At 41.9% G+C, this 19,394-nt stretch overlaps 2 pseudogenes; both read left to right on the top strand.

The window, feature by feature from the left end:
- The first annotated feature begins 8,360 nt into the window (after nucleotides 1–8,360).
- LOC138091893 (mitochondrial inner membrane protease subunit 1 pseudogene) lies at nucleotides 8,361–8,856 on the top strand (annotated as a pseudogene).
- A 3,580-nt stretch (nucleotides 8,857–12,436) lies between these two features.
- LOC138091121 (metal cation symporter ZIP8 pseudogene) lies at nucleotides 12,437–17,225 on the top strand (annotated as a pseudogene).
- Nucleotides 17,226–19,394: the final 2,169 nt, after the last annotated feature.

The raw sequence follows: 19,394 nt of genomic DNA, 5'->3' as shown, positions 1-19,394 counted from the left end.
AGACCGGGAGGATTAAAAACAACAAAAATTTTATTTCTCACAGTTCTGGAGGCTGGGAAACCCAAGGTATGTGCAGATTAGGTGAGAGATCTGTTAAGAATCTGCCTCCCAATGCAAGGGTCACAGGGGAAGATTCCACATGTTTTGGGGCAACTAGGCCCATGTGCCACAATTACTGAGCCTGTACTTTAGGGCCTGCGAGCTGCAACTACTGAAGGCTACTTGCTCTAGAGTCCATGCTCCGCAACAAGAGAAGCCACCAGAATGAGAGGCCTACACACTGCAGCTAGAGAGTAGCCCCTGCTCACTGCCACTAGAGAAAGACCCTGCGTATCAACAGAGACCCAGCACAGCCAAAAATAGATGAAGTTTTTTATACAAGAAGCTAAAGAAGACCAATGTCCTAGCTCAAGGACCGTCAGGCAGAGTGAGAGAAAATTCTTCCTACTCTCTTTGTTTTCTTCAGACCTTGAGTGGATTAGACAGAAAGGAAAGGAAACCAGCTGCTATCATGTCTGACTCTTGCGACCATGGACGGTAGCCTGCCAGACTCCTGTGTTCCTAGGATTTTCCAGGCAAAAATACTGGAGTGGGTTGCCATTTCCTTCTCCAGGGGATCTTCCCAACCCTGGGATCGAGCACAGGTCTGTCTTTACCAATGGAGCTACCAGGGAAGCTCATTAGATGAGGATTAGATGAGGCCCATCAAAATTAAGGTTGGCAGTCTGCTTCACTACCAATTCAGATGTTATTTCATCCAGAAACAGCCTCACAGACACACCCAGAATAATATTTAACTAAGTATCTGGGCACCCCATGACTCACTCAATTTGACATAAAATTAATCATTACAGTGCCCAAGAAATATATGGTTAACAAATGGATGAGCTTGCATCATCAGTCTCCTCTTCAGATTTATAATCTAGGCAACCAGGATTAAGATGTTTATCTCTTCTTCCTGCAAATCATCACTTTGTTTAAGCAATTCCTTTGGAGCCTCCCCAATCATTTGATTTAGAGATGGGGAAATCCACCCCTTCTCCACTCCATTCCCCACTAAGCCACTTTCTTCCAACACCACTCACCAGGGAGAAGCTTCCAACCCCAGGGGTTGACAGCTCTCCTTAGAATGAGAAGTATGTATGTTTACTGTTTTCAGCTGCATCCCCTCATGCCAACAGGAAGTCAACATAAGAGATCCCTCTTACAGAATGTTGTTGCACAAGTTTCCTGTCTGGCAGATTGTGAAAAATGGCTACAAATTCCTCCTTTCCAAGCTTGACCTGCCCTTTGCCAATATGCCTTTACATTTCCTCCTATTAAAGAGTGGAAATAATTTCTCTACCCTTTGAGTCTGGACAGACCTTATCACTTGCTGTGATCAATAAAATGTGGGAGGGACAACTACTGAGCCCTCTTGCCCTGGTTCCCATGCTCTACAAGACAGTAGCCCCCACTTGCTGCAAATAGAGAGAGTCTGTGGGCAGCAACGAAGACCCAGCATAGCCAAAATAATAATAATAATAGTAACAATAGTAAATGATAAAATAAAATATGGCAGGAATGACATTGTGGGGAGTTCTGAGCAAAGCCTTAAGAACCCTTGTAGCTACTGCTCTCACTTTCTTTCCAGGTGAAGTAGGCCAGCCTCATCTCCTCAAGCATAGGAGACCATGAAGAGAGTGGTCCAGTCAATAGTTGGCACCAACCACCAGACATGCAAATGAGCTGCTCAGTTCATCCGGCCTGTCACGCCTGATTGTAGCAATGTGAGTGACTGTACTGGTTTTCTATTGCTATAGAGCAAGTTAACACCACCTTGCCAGCTGAAAACAATGTGCATTTATCACCTCACAGTTCTGGAACTCTAACATAGATCTCCCAGGCTAAAACTGAGCTGTCAGCAGGGCTGCATTCCTTTTTGGAAGTTTTAGGGGAGAATCTTTTTCTTTGCTTATTCAGACTGTTGGCAGAATTCAGTCTCTCTTGCTGTTGTAGGACTGAGGTCCCCTGTTTGCTGCCTGTTAGTGAGGGCTGTTCCTATACTCCCTGGCTCATGAACCCTCTCCTCAATATTCAAAGCCAGCAGTGATGGGCGAAGTCCCTTTGCTACTTCAAATCTCTCCCATCTCTTCTTCCATTACATCTCTCTAACTAACTCTTCTGCCTTCTTCTTACACTTTTGAGTGCCCATGTGACTACATTGGACCCATCCAGACAATCAAAGATAATATTCGTAGCCAAAGGTCCATAAACTTAATTCCATTTACAAAGTCCCTTTGACCATGTAACATACCCAGACCTAATTTCAGGGATTAAAGCATCAACATCTTTGGAGGAGCGACATTATTCCACTTACCACAGTGACCCCAGATGACAGCATTAGGACCACCCATCTCAAAGGCTGACTCACAGAATCATCAGCAAGTAAAATGGGTAGTTAATGGGGCAATAATAAACTGATCCATGCCATACACAATAATATCAGATCACAAACAGCCAAAACAAAATGTGTTTGGAATATGTTCTCAAAATTCCAAAGGAGTTCCTCAAGCCTTGAAAGCTCTCAGAGACAAAACTCTCTGGGTTCGGAGTCTTGGCCCTGTCTTCTTGCTGCTAAACTGCCTCTCAAAATGGAAAATGAACGATAAGCCTTTAAGAATCTGGATTCTCAAAGTATATTAGTAAAATGTATGAGTTGGACCCAGTTCAGTTCAGTTCAGTTCAGTCGCTCAGTCGTGTCTGACTCTTTGTGACCCCACGAATTGCAGCACGCCAGGCCTCCCTGTCCATCGCTAACTCCCAGAGTTCACTCAAACTTATGTCCATCGAGTCCGATGGACCCAAGTGATCATTAAATGCTGCCTGGGCTCCATGCTTTCCTGGATATCTCTCTCCTGGCCACTTGTTGAAAATCAGCTATGTTGCCAGATGATTCGTTTTAGGATTGTCCCTTGTCCTGCAAACGGTTGGACACATTTCACTGTATCACAGAGTATCTTTATCTTATTGTCTTTATTGTGAAAAGGCAAAATCTACAAAACCAGGATGAGGAAGACAGATGTATGATCTTCAGATTCTCATTAAATCAAGGAGCAATCTGCCAGAGCCAGGACAGCAGCTGGACACAGTGTGGGAGCGCTGGTGCATTTGGACCAGGACATTTGGCCTTGAGGAGAATGCAATAACCCTCATACTACAAGGTCCCTACTGCCCTCACTGCAAAGTGTTTGGCATTCCTGGACAACTTCATTCAACAGCTGACATCTCCAATCTAGACTATTTGGCATCAGTGTATGCCATAAGAGGATGGGAAGTTTTTCCACCAGAATAGAACTCATAGCATATCCACCAAGGCCCTGATCTTGGCATACCTTCCTTGAGGTATGAAAAGGGGTGGGGATGCCTACTTTTCCTGTTATTAGTTTTTCCTTTCCCTAATCAAGCTGCTTCCTTAATGATTTGGGTTCTGCCACCAATTCTGATTCAGGGTCAGGGAGACAGAGTATAGGGTCATACCATGAACAAGCACTGCTCCAGACATAAGCTGCTGCTGCTGCCGCTACTAAGTCGCTTCAGTCGTGTCCAACTCTGTGCGACCCCATAGACGGCAGCCCACCAGGCTCCCCCATCCCTGGGATTCTCCAGGCAAGAACACTGGAGTGGGTTGCCATTTCCTTCCCCAATGCATGAAAGTGAAAAGTGAAAGTGAAGTCACTCAGTCGTGTCTGACTCTTTGCAACCCCATGGACTGCAGCCTACCAGGCTCCTCTGTCCAAGGGATTTTCCAGACAAGAGTACTGGAGTGGGTTGCCGTTGCCTTCTCCGAGACAGGAGCTGGGTACCTACAATTCAACTCATTTTGACAGGTGAAGAGTGCTGTCCTGCAAGACTGCTTTCTCTCTGCAAGTTCAGGCTAGGTTATCACCTGCATTTCTGGCTGACTGTATAGAAGTCAGAGATAGCCAGGACCCTGTCTTCAGGTTGGATTTGCTAGAGTGGCTCACGGAACTCAGAGAAACATTTTACTTACTAGATCATTGGATTATTATAAAAGGATACGACTCAGAAATAGCCAGACAGAAGAGATGTATAGGGCATAGTGTGGAGAAAAGGCTCAAAGTTTCATGCCCTCTCTGAGAGAGCCACGTTCCCCAGTTGCCACATATTCACCAACCTGGAAGGTTTCCTAAACCTCTACATTCTTTTGGGTTTTTAAGGAGGCTTCATTACACAGATGACTGGTGACTGAGTCACCCTCCAGCTTCTCCCTCCACCCTACCAGAGGTCAGGGAGGTTTAACTCAAATTTCCAACCTGCCAATCACGGTTGGTTTCACTAGCAACCAACCCCCATACTTGGTTCAGTCTGAAAATTACCTCATCAGCATAATAAAATACACTTTTGTCACTCATTATTTTGGAAAATCCAAGAGTTTTAGGAGCCTGTGCCAGAAACAGAGATGAAGACTATATATATATATATATATGTGTGTGTGTACATATATATACATATATATACACACACATATAAATTTTTTAGAAGAATTCTATTGGAGTAGCGTTTATTTATAATATTGTGTTAGCTTTGGGTCTACAGCAAAGTGATCCAGTTATACCTACACATATATTCACTCTTACTTAGATTCTTTTCTCATGTAGGTTATCATAGAATATTGAATAGAGTTCCTGGTGACATACCATAGGTCCTTGTTGGTTATTTGTCTCATAAATAGGGTACATTTGTTAATCCTAAACTCCTGGAGAAGGTAACCTCTCCACCATATTTCCCCTTTGGTGACCATAAGTTTGTTTTCAGTATCTATTAGTCTGTTTCTGTTTTGTAAGTATCATTTTTTAAAAATTAGATTCCACATATGAGCGACATCATACAGTACTTGTCTTTGTCTGGCTTACTTCACTTAGTGTGGTCATCTCGAGGTCCATTCTTGTTGCTGCAAATGGCATTATTTCATTCTTTTTTACGGCTGAATAATATTTCATTGAATTTATGTATCACATCTTCTTTATCCATTCCTCCACATGTCTTTATCCATTCCTCTGTCAATGGATATTTAGGTGGCTTCTATGTCTTGGCTATTGTTAACAGTGCTACAGTGAACATTGGGGTGCATGTATCTTTTCAAATTATGATTTTCTACAGATATATGCCCAGGAGTTGGATTGTTGGATGATATGGCAGTTTAATTTTTAGTTTTCTTTTAAACTTTTTATTTTGTGTTGGGGTACAGATGATTAACAATGTTGTGATAGTTTCAGGTGAACAATGAAGGGACTCAGCCTGACATATACATGTATCCTATTTTTAGTTTTTTAAGGAACCTGCATACTGTCTCCAAAGTGATTATACCATAAATATATATTTATTATAAATTACAATATCACATTTACCCATTCTGTATGACATTTTAGAATTGGCCCCTATCCCTTGTATGACAGGTGTTAACCCCAAAGGGTTTCACCCTTTCATGACAGCAGGTATAAGCAAATATACAGATTTCCTGGTGTCACTCAAGCTCAATTAGAATCTCTAGGATGGGCCCATGCACTGGAACTTTTTATATATTGTTGCTACCTAATGAAGCTTATAGGCTCCTTCTCAGAATGCATTTTTTAAAAGTATAAAATAAGGGGAGAAAAAAACCTACATTTACATTAGAATTCACTTATAGTAGAAAAGAAAAATAAAAATATTAAGAAAACAAGTGTATGACAAAATACCATATTTGTTGCTTATAATATTAACACATTCAACAACAAGACCTAGCAGTAAGTCTAATAAATACACAGTAACTCCAAAAACAGTAAGAATAAATAACATTTTTCTCCAGATTTTGCCATCCACTAGGTCGCTAAGAGTTGGGCACAACTGAGCGGCTTCACTTTTGCTTTTCACTTTCACGCATTGGAGAAGGAAATGGCAACCCAATTCTTGCCTGGAGAATCCCAGAGACAGAGGAGCCTAGTGGGCTGCCGTCTACGGGGTCACACAGAGTTGGACACGACTGAAGTGACTTAGCAGCAGCAGCAGCAGTTCTCACCTTAATCATCTCTAGTGATTTCCCCAAATTCCTAACAAGGAATCCCTTTGAAATGGTTTCCCATGTTTGAAAAGAGTCTGCCTTGGGGCTTCCCTGGTAGCTCATGGTAAAGAATCTGCTTGATGGTACAGAAGACACAAGTTCAGTCCCTGGTCCAGGAAGATGCCACATGCTGAGGAGCAACTAACCCCCTGCTCTACAACTATTGAGCCTGTGTTGTAGAGCCCAGAAATCACAACTACAGAGCCCACTTGCCTCAACTACTGATGCCCGAGCTCCCTAGAACCTATGGTCCACAACAAGTAAAGCCACTGTGATGAGAAGCCCTCACACCACAATGAGAGCATAGACCCTGCTCACAGGAACAAAATAAAAGCCCAAGCAGCCACGAAGATCCAGCACAGCCAAAAATAAATTAATTAGCTAATTAAATTAAAAAAGAAAAGAGTCTGTCTTTTCTAGTAATGGCAATAATTCATTTTCCCATTTCCCATTCCAATGAAATAACATTAAATGTTTTGATAAAAGTTTAAGAACCATTGTATGTTTCCTAGGAAGTCATTGAGTTTCAATATGATTTTAGGCTCATATATATGAATTTGTTCCATGAGAATCAAATTCAGAAAGTGTCAACTTATTTATATTCTTAAATGAAATTAAATCTGGCTCAACCTTCATTGGCTTTGGTAGTAGAGAAATCCAATCCAAGACTTTTGGTGAAAAGTTTCCTCCCACTCAATTAGGATAAGGCCACCACCTGGGGTTTGCTCAATCAGGGTATTTTACCATTTGATCTGGAGGAAGTGGAGTTGCCCTTTCTTCCTGCATTCTTTCCTCCCCTCGTTTGGGTGAGGGCTCTTTGCCAAAGCCCTTGAATAGCAGCCAGGATCCCAAACTCTTTGCATACTGGAAAAACTATATGAATGAATACTAGCTAAGATGTTAGCTGATATTGATCTTGGGCGGCCTTGGCTTGCAGGTGCTTGAAGCAGAGCTTCAGTTCCTGGCGAGAGACTGAGGATTGGGTAGCGGTGGTAAGAGCACTGAATCCTAGCCACTTAGACCAATGGTCAGTGACAAGACCCTGACTCTGAGGATTTGCAGAAAAAGAATTCCCACAAAGATGAAAAGTAGTGAAACAAGTCAAGTGTTTACCAGGAGGAAAAAAAGTATAGTATCTGTGGATAGACACACAGGCAGACTCAAAGAGAGAGTTGCAGAGATGTGCCCTTATTGTAGTTGAAATCACTTACAAGGGGCGTTACTTCCAGGTTTCCTTTAGCCAATCATTTTGATTTCCCTGGTTCAGAGTTCATATTTGGTATATCTCAAGATCTTCCCATGTGTGCCCACACATCTCTTAGCCAAGATGGATTCTACCTAAGAGGCCTACGGGTAGTTAGCATCACTTAGTATCACTCCCCTTTTGAGCTCCAAGGAACCTTTCTGCCCATGCACAGTTGAGGAGTTCTCCTGATTTCAAGAACGAGAGATATGTGGTCTCTTATCTCCTTTCTTTGGAGAAGGCAATGGCAACCCACTCCAGTACTCTTGCCTGGCAAATCCCATGGATGGAGGAGGCTGGTAGGCTGCAATCCATGGGGTCGCTAAGAGTTGGACATGACTGAGCGACTTCACTTTCACTTTTCACTTTCATGCATTGGAGAAGGAAATGGCAACCCACTCCAGTGTTCTTGCCTGGAGAATCCCATGGACGGTGGAGCCTGGTGGGCTGCCATCTATGGGGTCACACAGAGTCGGACACGACTGAAGCAACTTAGCAGCAGCAGCAGCAGCATCTCCTTTCTTGGCAGAACTTAGCCTCCTGCCTTGATTGTCCTGCTAGTCTCATCTTGGAGTATCTACATGGTGGGGCGGGGGGTGGGGGGGTGGGGATGGCTACCTCCTGCCTCAACATCATCTTAAACTAAGTGATATCCCTCTCAGAGGCATTAGTATTGTTATATGGAGTTATTTCCATGTATATTTAGAATAGAGATGTATTTAAATTTTACATAATACACACTTACTAGAATGACTAAGAATACAAAGGTTAACAATGTTAATTGTTGGCAAGGATATGAACCAGCTAAAACTTTCACATCATGCTGGTAGGATCACAAAATGGTACAGCCAGGCAGACTTCTGCAGGTCCAGGAATCCTGAAATCATGGATCACCTGTATATGCTTTGAAGCATGCTTTAGATGTTTTTTCTTGGAAGCCCTGCAACTACACTAAAAATCGAATGCTTTGTTGAAAAGACCTATGGTCAATGGTGGCAGAGTCTACATAGAACTATGCTTTGTGGTGTTCTGGGAAAAACATTTTGGCTTGTTAGCTATACTATTTAGTATAGCTGTATAGCCCATGGTGCTTTTGAATATGTTGGTAGTGTTGTCATGTGTTTTGAACCATCAATGGAGCCTACAATTCAAAATTCAGATACTGTCTTTGCAGAAAGTCTTAATCGACATTTTTATGGTATCCAAAGAGATGACACTGTGATTACAAAAAGCCCAAGTGATCCAAAATCACATATTTGTAAACGAGTAATTGGTTTTGAAGAAGACAAAATTCTCACCAGTAGCCCAGCAGATTTCTTTAAAAGACATTGTTTTGTGCCAACAGGTCATGTTTGGTTAAAAGGTGATAATCTACAGCTACAGATTTCAGGTACTATGGACTTGTTCCATATGAACTAATAAGTGGACGCATCTTCTTTAGATTTGGCCTCTGAGTGATTTTGGATTTCTATGTGACAGCCCTAATGGCCACAGATTTTCTGATGATTAGCAAGCATTTGTTCTTTTGATTTGATTATTGTCTTCTGTTCAGGTGAGTTTATTATTGTCACTGGAACCATGTATTTACTAATAAACTATTTGCTATTCAGAAAAAAAATGGTACAGCCACTTTAGAGAATAGCAGTTTTTTAACAGTTAAACAAAAACTTACTATAGTGAGACATATACCTATACTATGATCCACAATCCCTAATTTCACTCCTAAACATCTAATCAAAGACATGCATTCCCATAAAAACCTCTATGAAAATATTATAGACATTATTCACAAGCACTAAAAATTGGAAACAACCTAAATGTGGATCAACAGGTGAATGGATAGAATGGTGTATCCTAGACAGAAAATCAATCAGTAGTTAATTGAGGCTTAGAGTCAGGGAAGGGAACATGTCAGAACATTTTGGGGTGGTAGAAATGTTCCATACCTTGATTATGCTGCTGCTGCTAAGTCGCGTCAGTCGTGTCCGACTCTGTGTGACCCCATAGACAGCAGCCCACCAGGCTCCCCCATCCCTGGGATTTTCCAGGCAAGAACACTGGTGTGGGTTGCCATTGCCTCCTCCAATGCATGAAAGTGAAAAGTGAAAATGAAGTCGCTCAGTCATGTCCGACTCTTCGTGACCCCGTGGACTGCAGCCTACCAGGCTCCTCTGCCCAGGGGATTTTTCCAAGCAAGAGTACTGGAGTGGGGTGCCATTGCCTGTGAAACTCTTTGTTGAAGGGTAGAAGTATATTGCATGAGGACAAGAGGTGGGCTTGGGATGGAGGATATTAGTTCTCCTGAAATCTGGTAGGAACTATTTTCAAATCTGCAGAGATAGGGCCTCTGAATAGATTGGCTACAAGTACGCAAAGAGTTTGGGACCCTGGCTGCTACTCAGGGGCTTTGGCAAAGAACTTTCACCCAAATGAGGAGAGGAGATGAAGGAGGAAGAAAGGGCAACTCTATTTCTTTCACCCAAAGTCTGGGATTGGATTTCTTCACCACTAAAGCCAATGGAGAAAAAATAAATAAATAAATAAAGCCAATGGAGGTTAAGCCAGATTTAGTTTCATTTAAGAATTTAATGTCAGTTGAAGTACTTGCCTGGTGATCCAGAGGTTAAGACTCTGCCTTCCAAAGCAGAGGGCACAGGTTTAATCCCTGGTCAGGGAACTAAGATCCCACATGCTATGCAGTGCTGCCAATAATAATAATTAAGAAAATAAAGTAAGTTGATACTTCTTGAGTTTGATTCTCATGAAACAAATTCATACAGATTCACAAATATGAGCACAAAATCATATTATTAGAAGGAAGTTAGAGAAAATATAATATCCAGAGAAAAGGACAACTAAAGGTGGTTCTGGCATGGACAGAAGTGGCGAGACAACACTTTGGCAGCAACAGGGCTCCTAGTTCCCCTGAGATCTTGCCAGAGAAACTGGTACTTCTTGCTTTCTTGAAAGACTCACTTACTTGGACTTAGAGACTTTGCAAAGAAACATACTTCAATAGTCTGTCGTGTAGGAAATTAAAAGTCAACTTTAGCATCATGTCCAAATTCACAAAATTTGTTCAAAACAGTTTGCATTTGCCAAGCAATTTGTTTTGAACAGTTGCCTTGTCTATGAAAGGCAGCCAGAAGAAGATAACATTGCTCTATCAACATAAAACAAAGGCTATCTTCTTATAAACACATGCCCAAAATACCACATGCAGCTCACCCAATCTTGGGAGTTAGCAATTGCATATTGATGTAATGATTGAGAGTTTTCAAGTAAGGAAAACCAAACAGACCTAAGGTGTGTCTTCGCAGAGTAAACTGAAGAGATGGGTGATTATGTTAATATCAGATTATTATACATATTTATTGCTGCAGTAAAACCATCTCTTTACATGTTCTCTTGGCTTCATAATGGTGCGAAAAGTACTTGGATATAAAGATATGAAACTGTGATGATGATAAGAGTATAAGACTGATGATCTTTAATGACTGATCAAGATCAGAGGCTTGAGAGATTTTGAAATCTCTCAAAGGGCTGTCCCAGCCCAGGATTACTGGATGGAGCAGGGCCTGGAAGGATGTCTTAGTCCGCTTGGGCTGCCGTAACACAACAGCCTAAACTGTGTGGCTTAAACCGCAGCAGTTTATCTTGTCATAGCTGTAGGGGCTAGAAGCTTGAGATCAGGGTACCAGAATGATCTAGTTTTAGTGAGCAGCCTCTTCTGGCTGCCATTGTGCCATATCCTCACATGGGTTTCCATCAGTGTTAGCATGTGGAGAAAGCTTGACCTCTCTCTCTTCCACTTCTTAGAAGGTCATTAACTCTATTAGGCAAGGACTCCATCCTTATGACCTCACTTAACCTTAGTTACCTCCAAAAGCCCCATCTTTCAAACACAATCACATCAGGAGTTCAGGCTTCAAGAGAGAAACTTGCAGGGGACGCAATTCAGTCCATAGCGAAAAGTAAGCAACCCCTCCCTCATGTCAGCATGGAACTTTCAATTTAGTCACCACAGAAACCTGTGGTGAAGCATGAAGCATGAAGCAACAGCAAAAAATAAGGAACACAGATTCCATAGCTCAGAAAGATGAGGGCTGGAGCACTCAGAAAAGACCTTCTAAACCTGGGATTCTCTTGGGACATTCAAGCCTGCGTACAGATTGTCTAAACTCTGAATTTAGTCAGGAATTCCCTTGCTCGATGGCTTCCATTCTCTAATGAAAATGTCCAGACTCTTATCACTGCCTTCTGACCCCTCAGTTCTACCTCCCAGCCTCTTCTGTTGCCAAACTCTGAGGCAATCACATTGAGCTGCTTTCAGTCCCAAGGACTTTCTTTCACCTTCAGGCCTGTGCCTGGGTACTTTCCTCTTCCTGAAAGACTTATCCACCCAACACCTCACATCTCATCCTCTTGCCTCAGTCTGTGCCTGCCAGCTCCCTTCAACCTTGAGGTCTGAGTTTAGAGGACACTCCCTCAGAAAACCTCAGTGAGAACACAATCATGAACCCTCAAACACTTGTCACTCATCTGCATTTGGTAATGGAATGCCATGAAATATTCCACCAGTGCTCAAATTGCCCTAATCATCTCATAAATAATTATAATAGTTTAGTTGAATGAATCAAGATCCAAAGCTCACACTTTGCCAAATAATGGTTAAATTATTCTACTGAATTATTACATATATAATATTTATCCACTACCTATCCAATCACATTGGTTGAACTGCCAAGTCTTATCTGCCCCAGCCTACCAACCCCCACCCCCAGGCCACCCACCTTGGATGAAAATTTCCAGTTTACATTCACATCTATAGGGCTAACCCCTAAACCAAACACTACTACTGACATTGTCCCTCAAAAATAATCTACCGACCTTCCCCGGTGCTCCAGTGGTAAGGAGTCCACCTGCCAGTGCAGGGAACATGGGTTCAATCCCTGGTCCAGGAAGATTCCATGTGCATGGAGCAAAAAAGCCCATGCACCACAACTATGGAGCCTGTGCTCTAGAGCCCACTAACCGTAACTACTGAGCCTGCACACTGCAACTGCTGAAGCCCATTCACCCTCGAACCCATGCTCCGCAACAAGAGAAGCCGCTGCAGTGAGAAGCCCACGTACTGCAACTAGAGAGTAGGCCCTGCTCGCCACAACCAGAGAAAGCCTGCGCGCAGCAACCAAGACCCAGCACAGTCCAGTTCAGTTCAGTTCAGTCGCTCATTCATGTCCGACTCTTTGCAACCCCATGAATCGCAGCACACCAGGCCTCCCTGTCCATCACCAACTCCCGGAGTTCACTCAAACTCATGTGCATCGAGTCGGTGATGCCATTCAGCCACGTCATTCTCTGTCATCCCCTTCTCCTCTTGCCCCAATCCTTCCCAGCATCAGGGTCTTTTCCAATGAGTCAACTCTTCACATGAGGTGGTCAGAGTATTAGAGTTTCAGCCTCAGCATCAGTCCTTCCCAAGAACCCCCCGGACTGATCTCCTTTAGGATGAACTGGTTGGATCTCCTTACAGTCCAAGGGACTTGCAAGAGTCTTCTCCAACACCACAGTTCAAAAGCATCAATTCTTCGGCGCTCAGCTTTCTTCACCATCCAACTCTCACATCCACACATGACCACTGGACCCAGCACAGCCATAAATAAATAGAACTTAAAAGGGGGGGGGGCGGATTTTCAGAAAGTTCTGATGTGCAGTGAGTGATTCAACTCCTCTATTTCCCCCCCACACACAAAAAAGCTAACTCATCCAAATTTACTGACCTTCAGCCCAGATATATCTCCAGTATGTTATTTTCAGCACAACCTGACCTCATTGAAGGGTTCTTGAAGAACTAGAAAACTGACAATGTGCTTTAAAAGAAAAGAAGAGAGAAGATGTGTGATGTTCCAATTGGCAGCTCCAGGCTCTACCCGTACAGTCTTTGAGGACATTTCCATGTCAGGAAGTTTATAATAAGCCAGATGAAATGTTTCTGCAGTGCACCCATGAGACGTACTGTTCCAAAAGCTGAATCTAAGTTTAGATGGATTCCAAGATCTTCCCCCACCCTCCCGAAATCCTCTAAAAATAGCTTCTCTCTTACTTAGGAAATCTGTCTTGCTCCTGAACACAAATATGCTCTTACTTGATTCCAACACAAAAAGACATTACTGACTGAAAGAAAAACTGAGCTCTTAGCAAAGGGACACACATGGGTGAGGGACTATCTGAGGTATTTCTATTTACTTTCCTAGTGTTTTTGAACGAATGAAATGCTCCCCTCCCCCACTGAGGTGTTCTGTGTTGAAAACAGTGTAGAGGGGACTTTGCCAACAAAATATGGTGAGTGTAGGAGGAGGGAGATACAGGCAGTGAACCAAGCCCTGCTTTGTACCACAGAACATGCTGGAGAGAAAAATGCTGAAAAACAGAGAGAATAGGGGAGGATTTTTATTTCCATGTTGGCAGTTGATCACATTCAGTCTTATTCAATGACGCTGCTTCAGTGGCTGTTGTCATGGGAACCAGACACGATTAGTTTATGGGATGCAGTTTCCATGGACTGGTGTTCTAAAGCAGGGTCAGGGTTTCACCCTCACTTTGGGTCTTCCAAAATTGCCAAAGTATTTTCTTTTAACAGGTGTTTTTTAATTTCACTGTCAGTGAACACTCATAATATCTGAGATAAAATGGCTAAATTCATGAAATTAATATTTGTAGGATTTTGATTATTTTGTCAGAAATAAAATAATTTAGCATAATTGCCAGAAGAAGGCTGTAATTAAAAATTTTACATGTGCTCACAGTAAACTTTGCATCACAGTGTAGAAGGGATCATCTCACTTTGTAAGATCACTAAGGCCATCACTGATTTGCATTATTTCTCTTTCCTGACTGTGCTGGTTCAGCAGAATACTCATCACTGTAGTGACACTGTAGTTACCTTCCCAAGATCGTCACACCCCTCATTTGTTTAAACCAGACAGTTCTCTGGTAAGTCTGGACAGACATTCTGTCTTCCTAACCACCTAATGAGATGTAGCAACACTGCTTTCCTCCTCATATTCAGCCCCCATAGTTACTCACATGACACACATGGACAGGCAGCTGACTCTTAGACACTGTGTATCCAGGATTCTTTCCAGAAATGCTCCACAGCAGTCAATGTGTGGAAATCAACATACACCAAACGAAGCAAATAGCTGGGAGCTTGGGCAGTGCTCTCTAAAAGGCTATGTGCAGACCTGGGCTTTGCTGCTAGAAGCTGGGTGACTTGTTTCCTTTCCCACAATTGCTTCAGAATATCTGGGAGGTACTTCCCAGTTTCTTCTTCAAGCCAAAAGGACTCCTAGCTGCTAGAAGTGTTGTCAGCTAACAGCTGGGGCCCTCTCCTGAAATCACCTTCTCCTAAAAGGAGCCAGCTCCCTCAGGGGCATGCTTCCTTCCTTCCTGGGCATCTCACAAACAAGATGCGGTTTATGGGGTGTGGGGGGTGGGGTGGAGGACGACTGGTATGAAATACTGAGCACCTCATTCCCACCCACCTTGCCCCAGCTCCAGATCCCTGTGAAGAATCACCCAGCTCTAGAGCTCCCTGCAGAGTCAGCCACAGCACTTGTTGAGACTTCTCTGAAGCCCAGCTTCTCCCTCTGCCCAACCCTGCTTTTTTCACTCCATTTGCAAGGGTGCTGCTCACTAGGGCACTCCCTAGGAACATGCACTTCAGCCTCCATCTAAGAATCTGCTTCCCAGCATAAAGACCGGCAATAACTCTGAACTTCTGGGAAATTTCCTCCCCTATTTTTACAGTTCAATTTTGGGGCGACTTAGTCCCTACTAAGCCTCAGGTGTAAAGCATCTGGAAAAGCCCATCAGTTCCTCTATCCCCAGGCCACACGATTTCTGAATTAGGGCAATGAAGTAATGAGAAGAAGTCTGATGACATCTAAAAATGCAGATTTCCTAATTTCCCAGATCTACCAGAAGAGATGTTCTCTGTCACTGAATATGAACAAGGAAGCATGTGGACTTTGGTTTATTCTTAAAATGATGAGACGTTTGCTGAGATTATAGCCAACCCAGGAAAGAGGAGAAGAGAAATAATCACTCATCGAGTCACTGGTTCAAACTACACCTGTGCCAGTTGCATCTGAAGCCAGCCTGCCTCTGGATTTCTCAACCCATGAACCATTAATCCGCACTGTTGTCTAAGTTAACTTTGTTTCCCAACTGTAAAATGGCATTGATGATGCTACAGTCTTTCTAATAAGGATGTTTTGGAGAATACATTATCAATGTATCCAGTGTATCAGAAGCACACCGCAGATGTCAGTGATTCACATGGCTTTGAAAATCCTTGGCTGATTTACATGATGGAAGACTGCATTTTCCTTAAGCACGTGTTCCTCAGAGGAACAAAGGTTTTTATTGGAATATCTGGGACTGTTTTCAACCTGTAGTTTGATGCTCACTCCAGAACTGAGATTTTCAATTTGTAAGCAGCGGTATTTTAAAAAACTGAAGTCTCATGCGGAAACCATAGATATGTATACACATGAAAGTGAAAGTGTCATTCACTCATTCGTGTTCGACTCTGTGACCCCATGGACTGTAGCATGAGAGTCTTCTCTGTCCTTGGAATTCTCCAGGCAAGAATACTGGAGTGGGGGAGGGCGCCCCCGAGCCAGGACAGCTGCACTTCAACCAGTGTTTATCAGCGGAAGAGATCTTTTCCCTTCATGGGTTTTCAAATGCTACACAGATCACCAGCTCAAACTTCTCTGTCATCTGTCCAGCAGTCTTACAGCAACTGAACTTTCACCCTTGCAAGGAAAGGCTCAAACACAAAACCAAACCAAGTCTTTCAGAGGTTTGGGGATACGGATTCCTGTCAGTGACAATTATTAATCTGGCTTCTCTCCTCGGATTGGTTTTGACTCCATTGATAAAGAAATCTTATTTCCCTAAGATTCTGACCTATTTTGTGGGGCTGGCCATCGGGACTCTATTTTCAAATGCAATTTTCCAACTTATACCAGAGGCATTTGGATTCAATCCTAAAGTTAACAACTATGTTGAGAAGGCAGTTGCTGTGTTTGGCGGATTTTACATACTTTTCTTTTTTGAAAGAACACTAAAGATGTTATTGAAGACGTATGGTCAGAATGACCACACCCACTTTGGAAATAATGACTTTGGCCCTCCTCAAGAAAAAACTCATCAACCTAAAACATTACCTGCCATCAATGGTGTGACATGTTATGCAAATCCAGCTGTCACAGAGCCCAATGGACACATCCATTTTGATAATGTCAGTGTGGTATCTCTACAGGATGGAAAAAAAGAGTCAAGCTCGTGTACTTGTTTGAAGGGGCCAAAGCTCTCAGAAATAGGGACGATCGCCTGGATGATAACGCTCAGTGATGCCCTCCACAATTTCATCGATGGCCTGGCCATCGGGGCCTCCTGCACCTTGTCTCTTCTACAGGGACTCAGCACATCCATAGCCATCCTGTGCGAGAAGTTCTCTCATGAGTTAGGGGACTTTGTGATCCTTCTCAATGCAGGAATGAGCACTCGACAAGCCTTGTTATTCAATTTCCTTTCTGCTTGTTCCTGCTATGTTGGGCTAGCTTTTGGCATCTTGGTGGGCAATAATTTTGCTCCAAATATTATCTTTGCCCTTGCTGGAGGCATGTTCCTCTATATTTCTCTGGCAGACATGTTTCCAGAGATGAACGATATGCTGAGAGAAAAGGTAACTGGAAGAAAAACCGATTTCACCTTCTTCATGATTCAGAACGCTGGGCTGTTAACTGGATTCACAGCCATCCTGCTCATTACTTTGTATGCGGGAGAAATCGAATTGGAGTAATAAGAAGTGGAAGATGGTGGTGTTAATGAAAGCATTTAATAAATAAAAACAGCTCCAGAGGGATTTTTAAGCTGATCCTATTTAGTTAAAAGATAATTTTGTTTTTAGCTGTATGTCAGGAAAACTGATTATTGGTGTCAGGATCTGTGAAACAGACCATCATTTGTTGTTAAAAATGCTTTAAAAAGCTTTTGGTTCCAGTCTGAAAAGCCTGATACATGAGATCTTTGGTAAATGCTGACTTTTTTTAATGTTTCACGCATATTAAAAAACCATCACAAAGCAAGAAACATACATTCTATAATCATTTTGACACCAAAATCCAGAGGAAAATATAAACTAGGCTGTATAAGCCTTTAAATCTCTATGGTCAGATCAAATGTTCAAGTAGTTTCAGAGCAGTTTCTTTCAATTAATTTGTTCTGGTGCTTTCACAAGCAAGTACATAAAAATGTGAAAGAGAATCAAAATGTACAAAACACAGATATAAGTGATTCCAAGGCCTTAATGAATTCAGGAGAGAAAGATTGCTCATAGCTTTGGTTTTGTTTTTATGTTACAGATAGGGACTTGTAGGATGGCTTTGAAAACAATCTTGAAATAATGTGAAATCAGTAAAATTTTGTTAACTCTACTAATTTCAGACTCAGATTTTTTTTTTCCCTCTAAGTGTAATGTAAAGCTGATGACAGCTCATCGGCAGTATCCAATGTATTTCCTTTGTCAAGGTGAAGAAATGTTGGTTTACAGAAAGAAATTGAATGTAATTTTAAGCAATTTACTTTTAAAGATGAACATAACTATTTAGCAGAGGATGTTTTAAGTAAATGCAAAATAACAGCTGAATGACTGTATGTCAGAGACTAAGATATATGTTTTTTATGGATGTCCAAGAGACAGAAAATATTTCTTTTGTATTCAGCCTGTGTTTTTCCTATATGGTATATTTTGCAAAAAAAAAAATCCCACACAGCATGATTATTTTTCTACCTTTTATAAAAGATAGAGCCTGTTTATTCATTTAGTAGATATAGAAGTTTGGTCTATAATTGAACATCCTAGCCCTAATCTCACTCCCAAATCACTTAAGGGAAGATGATTTAACTGAGAAAAATATTTGACAGAAGCCAACAATGACCTTGGGAATTATACTGTCCCACAGGCTGTAAAATTGTGTCACATAGCAATAATGCAGGAGTGATGAATGTTTAGCATGTATGTTAATGTACATTTTCCTCTGACAATTTAAAAATATTATTTGACCAAATAGTAAACACCTTTGAAACCTTAAAAAAAAAAAAAAGAATACTGGAGTGGGTTGCCATTCCCTTCTCCAAGGGATCTTCCCTATCCAAGGATAGAACCTGGGTCTCCCACATTGCAGGCAGATTCTTCATTGTCTGAGCCACCAGGGAAGTAATAATAATAAAAACTATAGGGTACTTGCTATGTGCCAGGTACCATGCTTAGCACTATATTTTCAGGATATATATGCATGTTTGTGCAATAATGAATTCATTAAAAATTCCTGATAATTCTATGATGTACACACTACTATCATCTCTGGTACATCTTGTGAAACCTCTCCAGTACATTCACAATAGTGAATGCTAGAGTCTGATGACTATGAATATTTTCTCTGAATAATGGATACTTTGAAAGCAGCATCGGGTCACAAGGCTTTTTTTAAAAAAGCAGGAAATAAAATGTATGTAGCACAAATATTCTAAAGTAATAACTACACACATATACACACATACATATTCAATCAGAGCTTTAGCTATCTAAGTGAGAGCAGTTATTGAGAAATGCAACAGTTCTTCCATATTCCAAATAGTCCTGAGAAAACAATTTGCAAGGGGAAGGAAGATTAAGGATAGGAATGAATACTACTTTATACAGAGATGTGAAATTTTACATTCATCAGAGAGAGAATTACAGAGCATGTTGGGAAAATGATTTATTTCCCCCTTTTGGGTTTAGGCTATAGGAACAATTAACATCTGTCGTTGGGAGATTGTGTATTTATGTTTCTGTGTGTATGAGCCTTCAGTTCCCTTATGGGAATACAGGAAATAGAGATTTTTCTCTGCAGCTACACTGGTAGGGAGATTGGAGTTCAAGGTTAGGACTTGGGGGTCCATGTCCATTCTGAACTCTTCAAAGGGACC

Source organism: Capricornis sumatraensis, chromosome 15 (assembly GCF_032405125.1).
Source record: "Capricornis sumatraensis isolate serow.1 chromosome 15, serow.2, whole genome shotgun sequence".
Lineage (NCBI taxonomy): Eukaryota > Metazoa > Chordata > Mammalia > Artiodactyla > Bovidae > Capricornis > Capricornis sumatraensis.
Note: the sequence above shows the minus strand (reverse complement) of the source record. Positions and strands in the feature narration are given on the sequence as shown.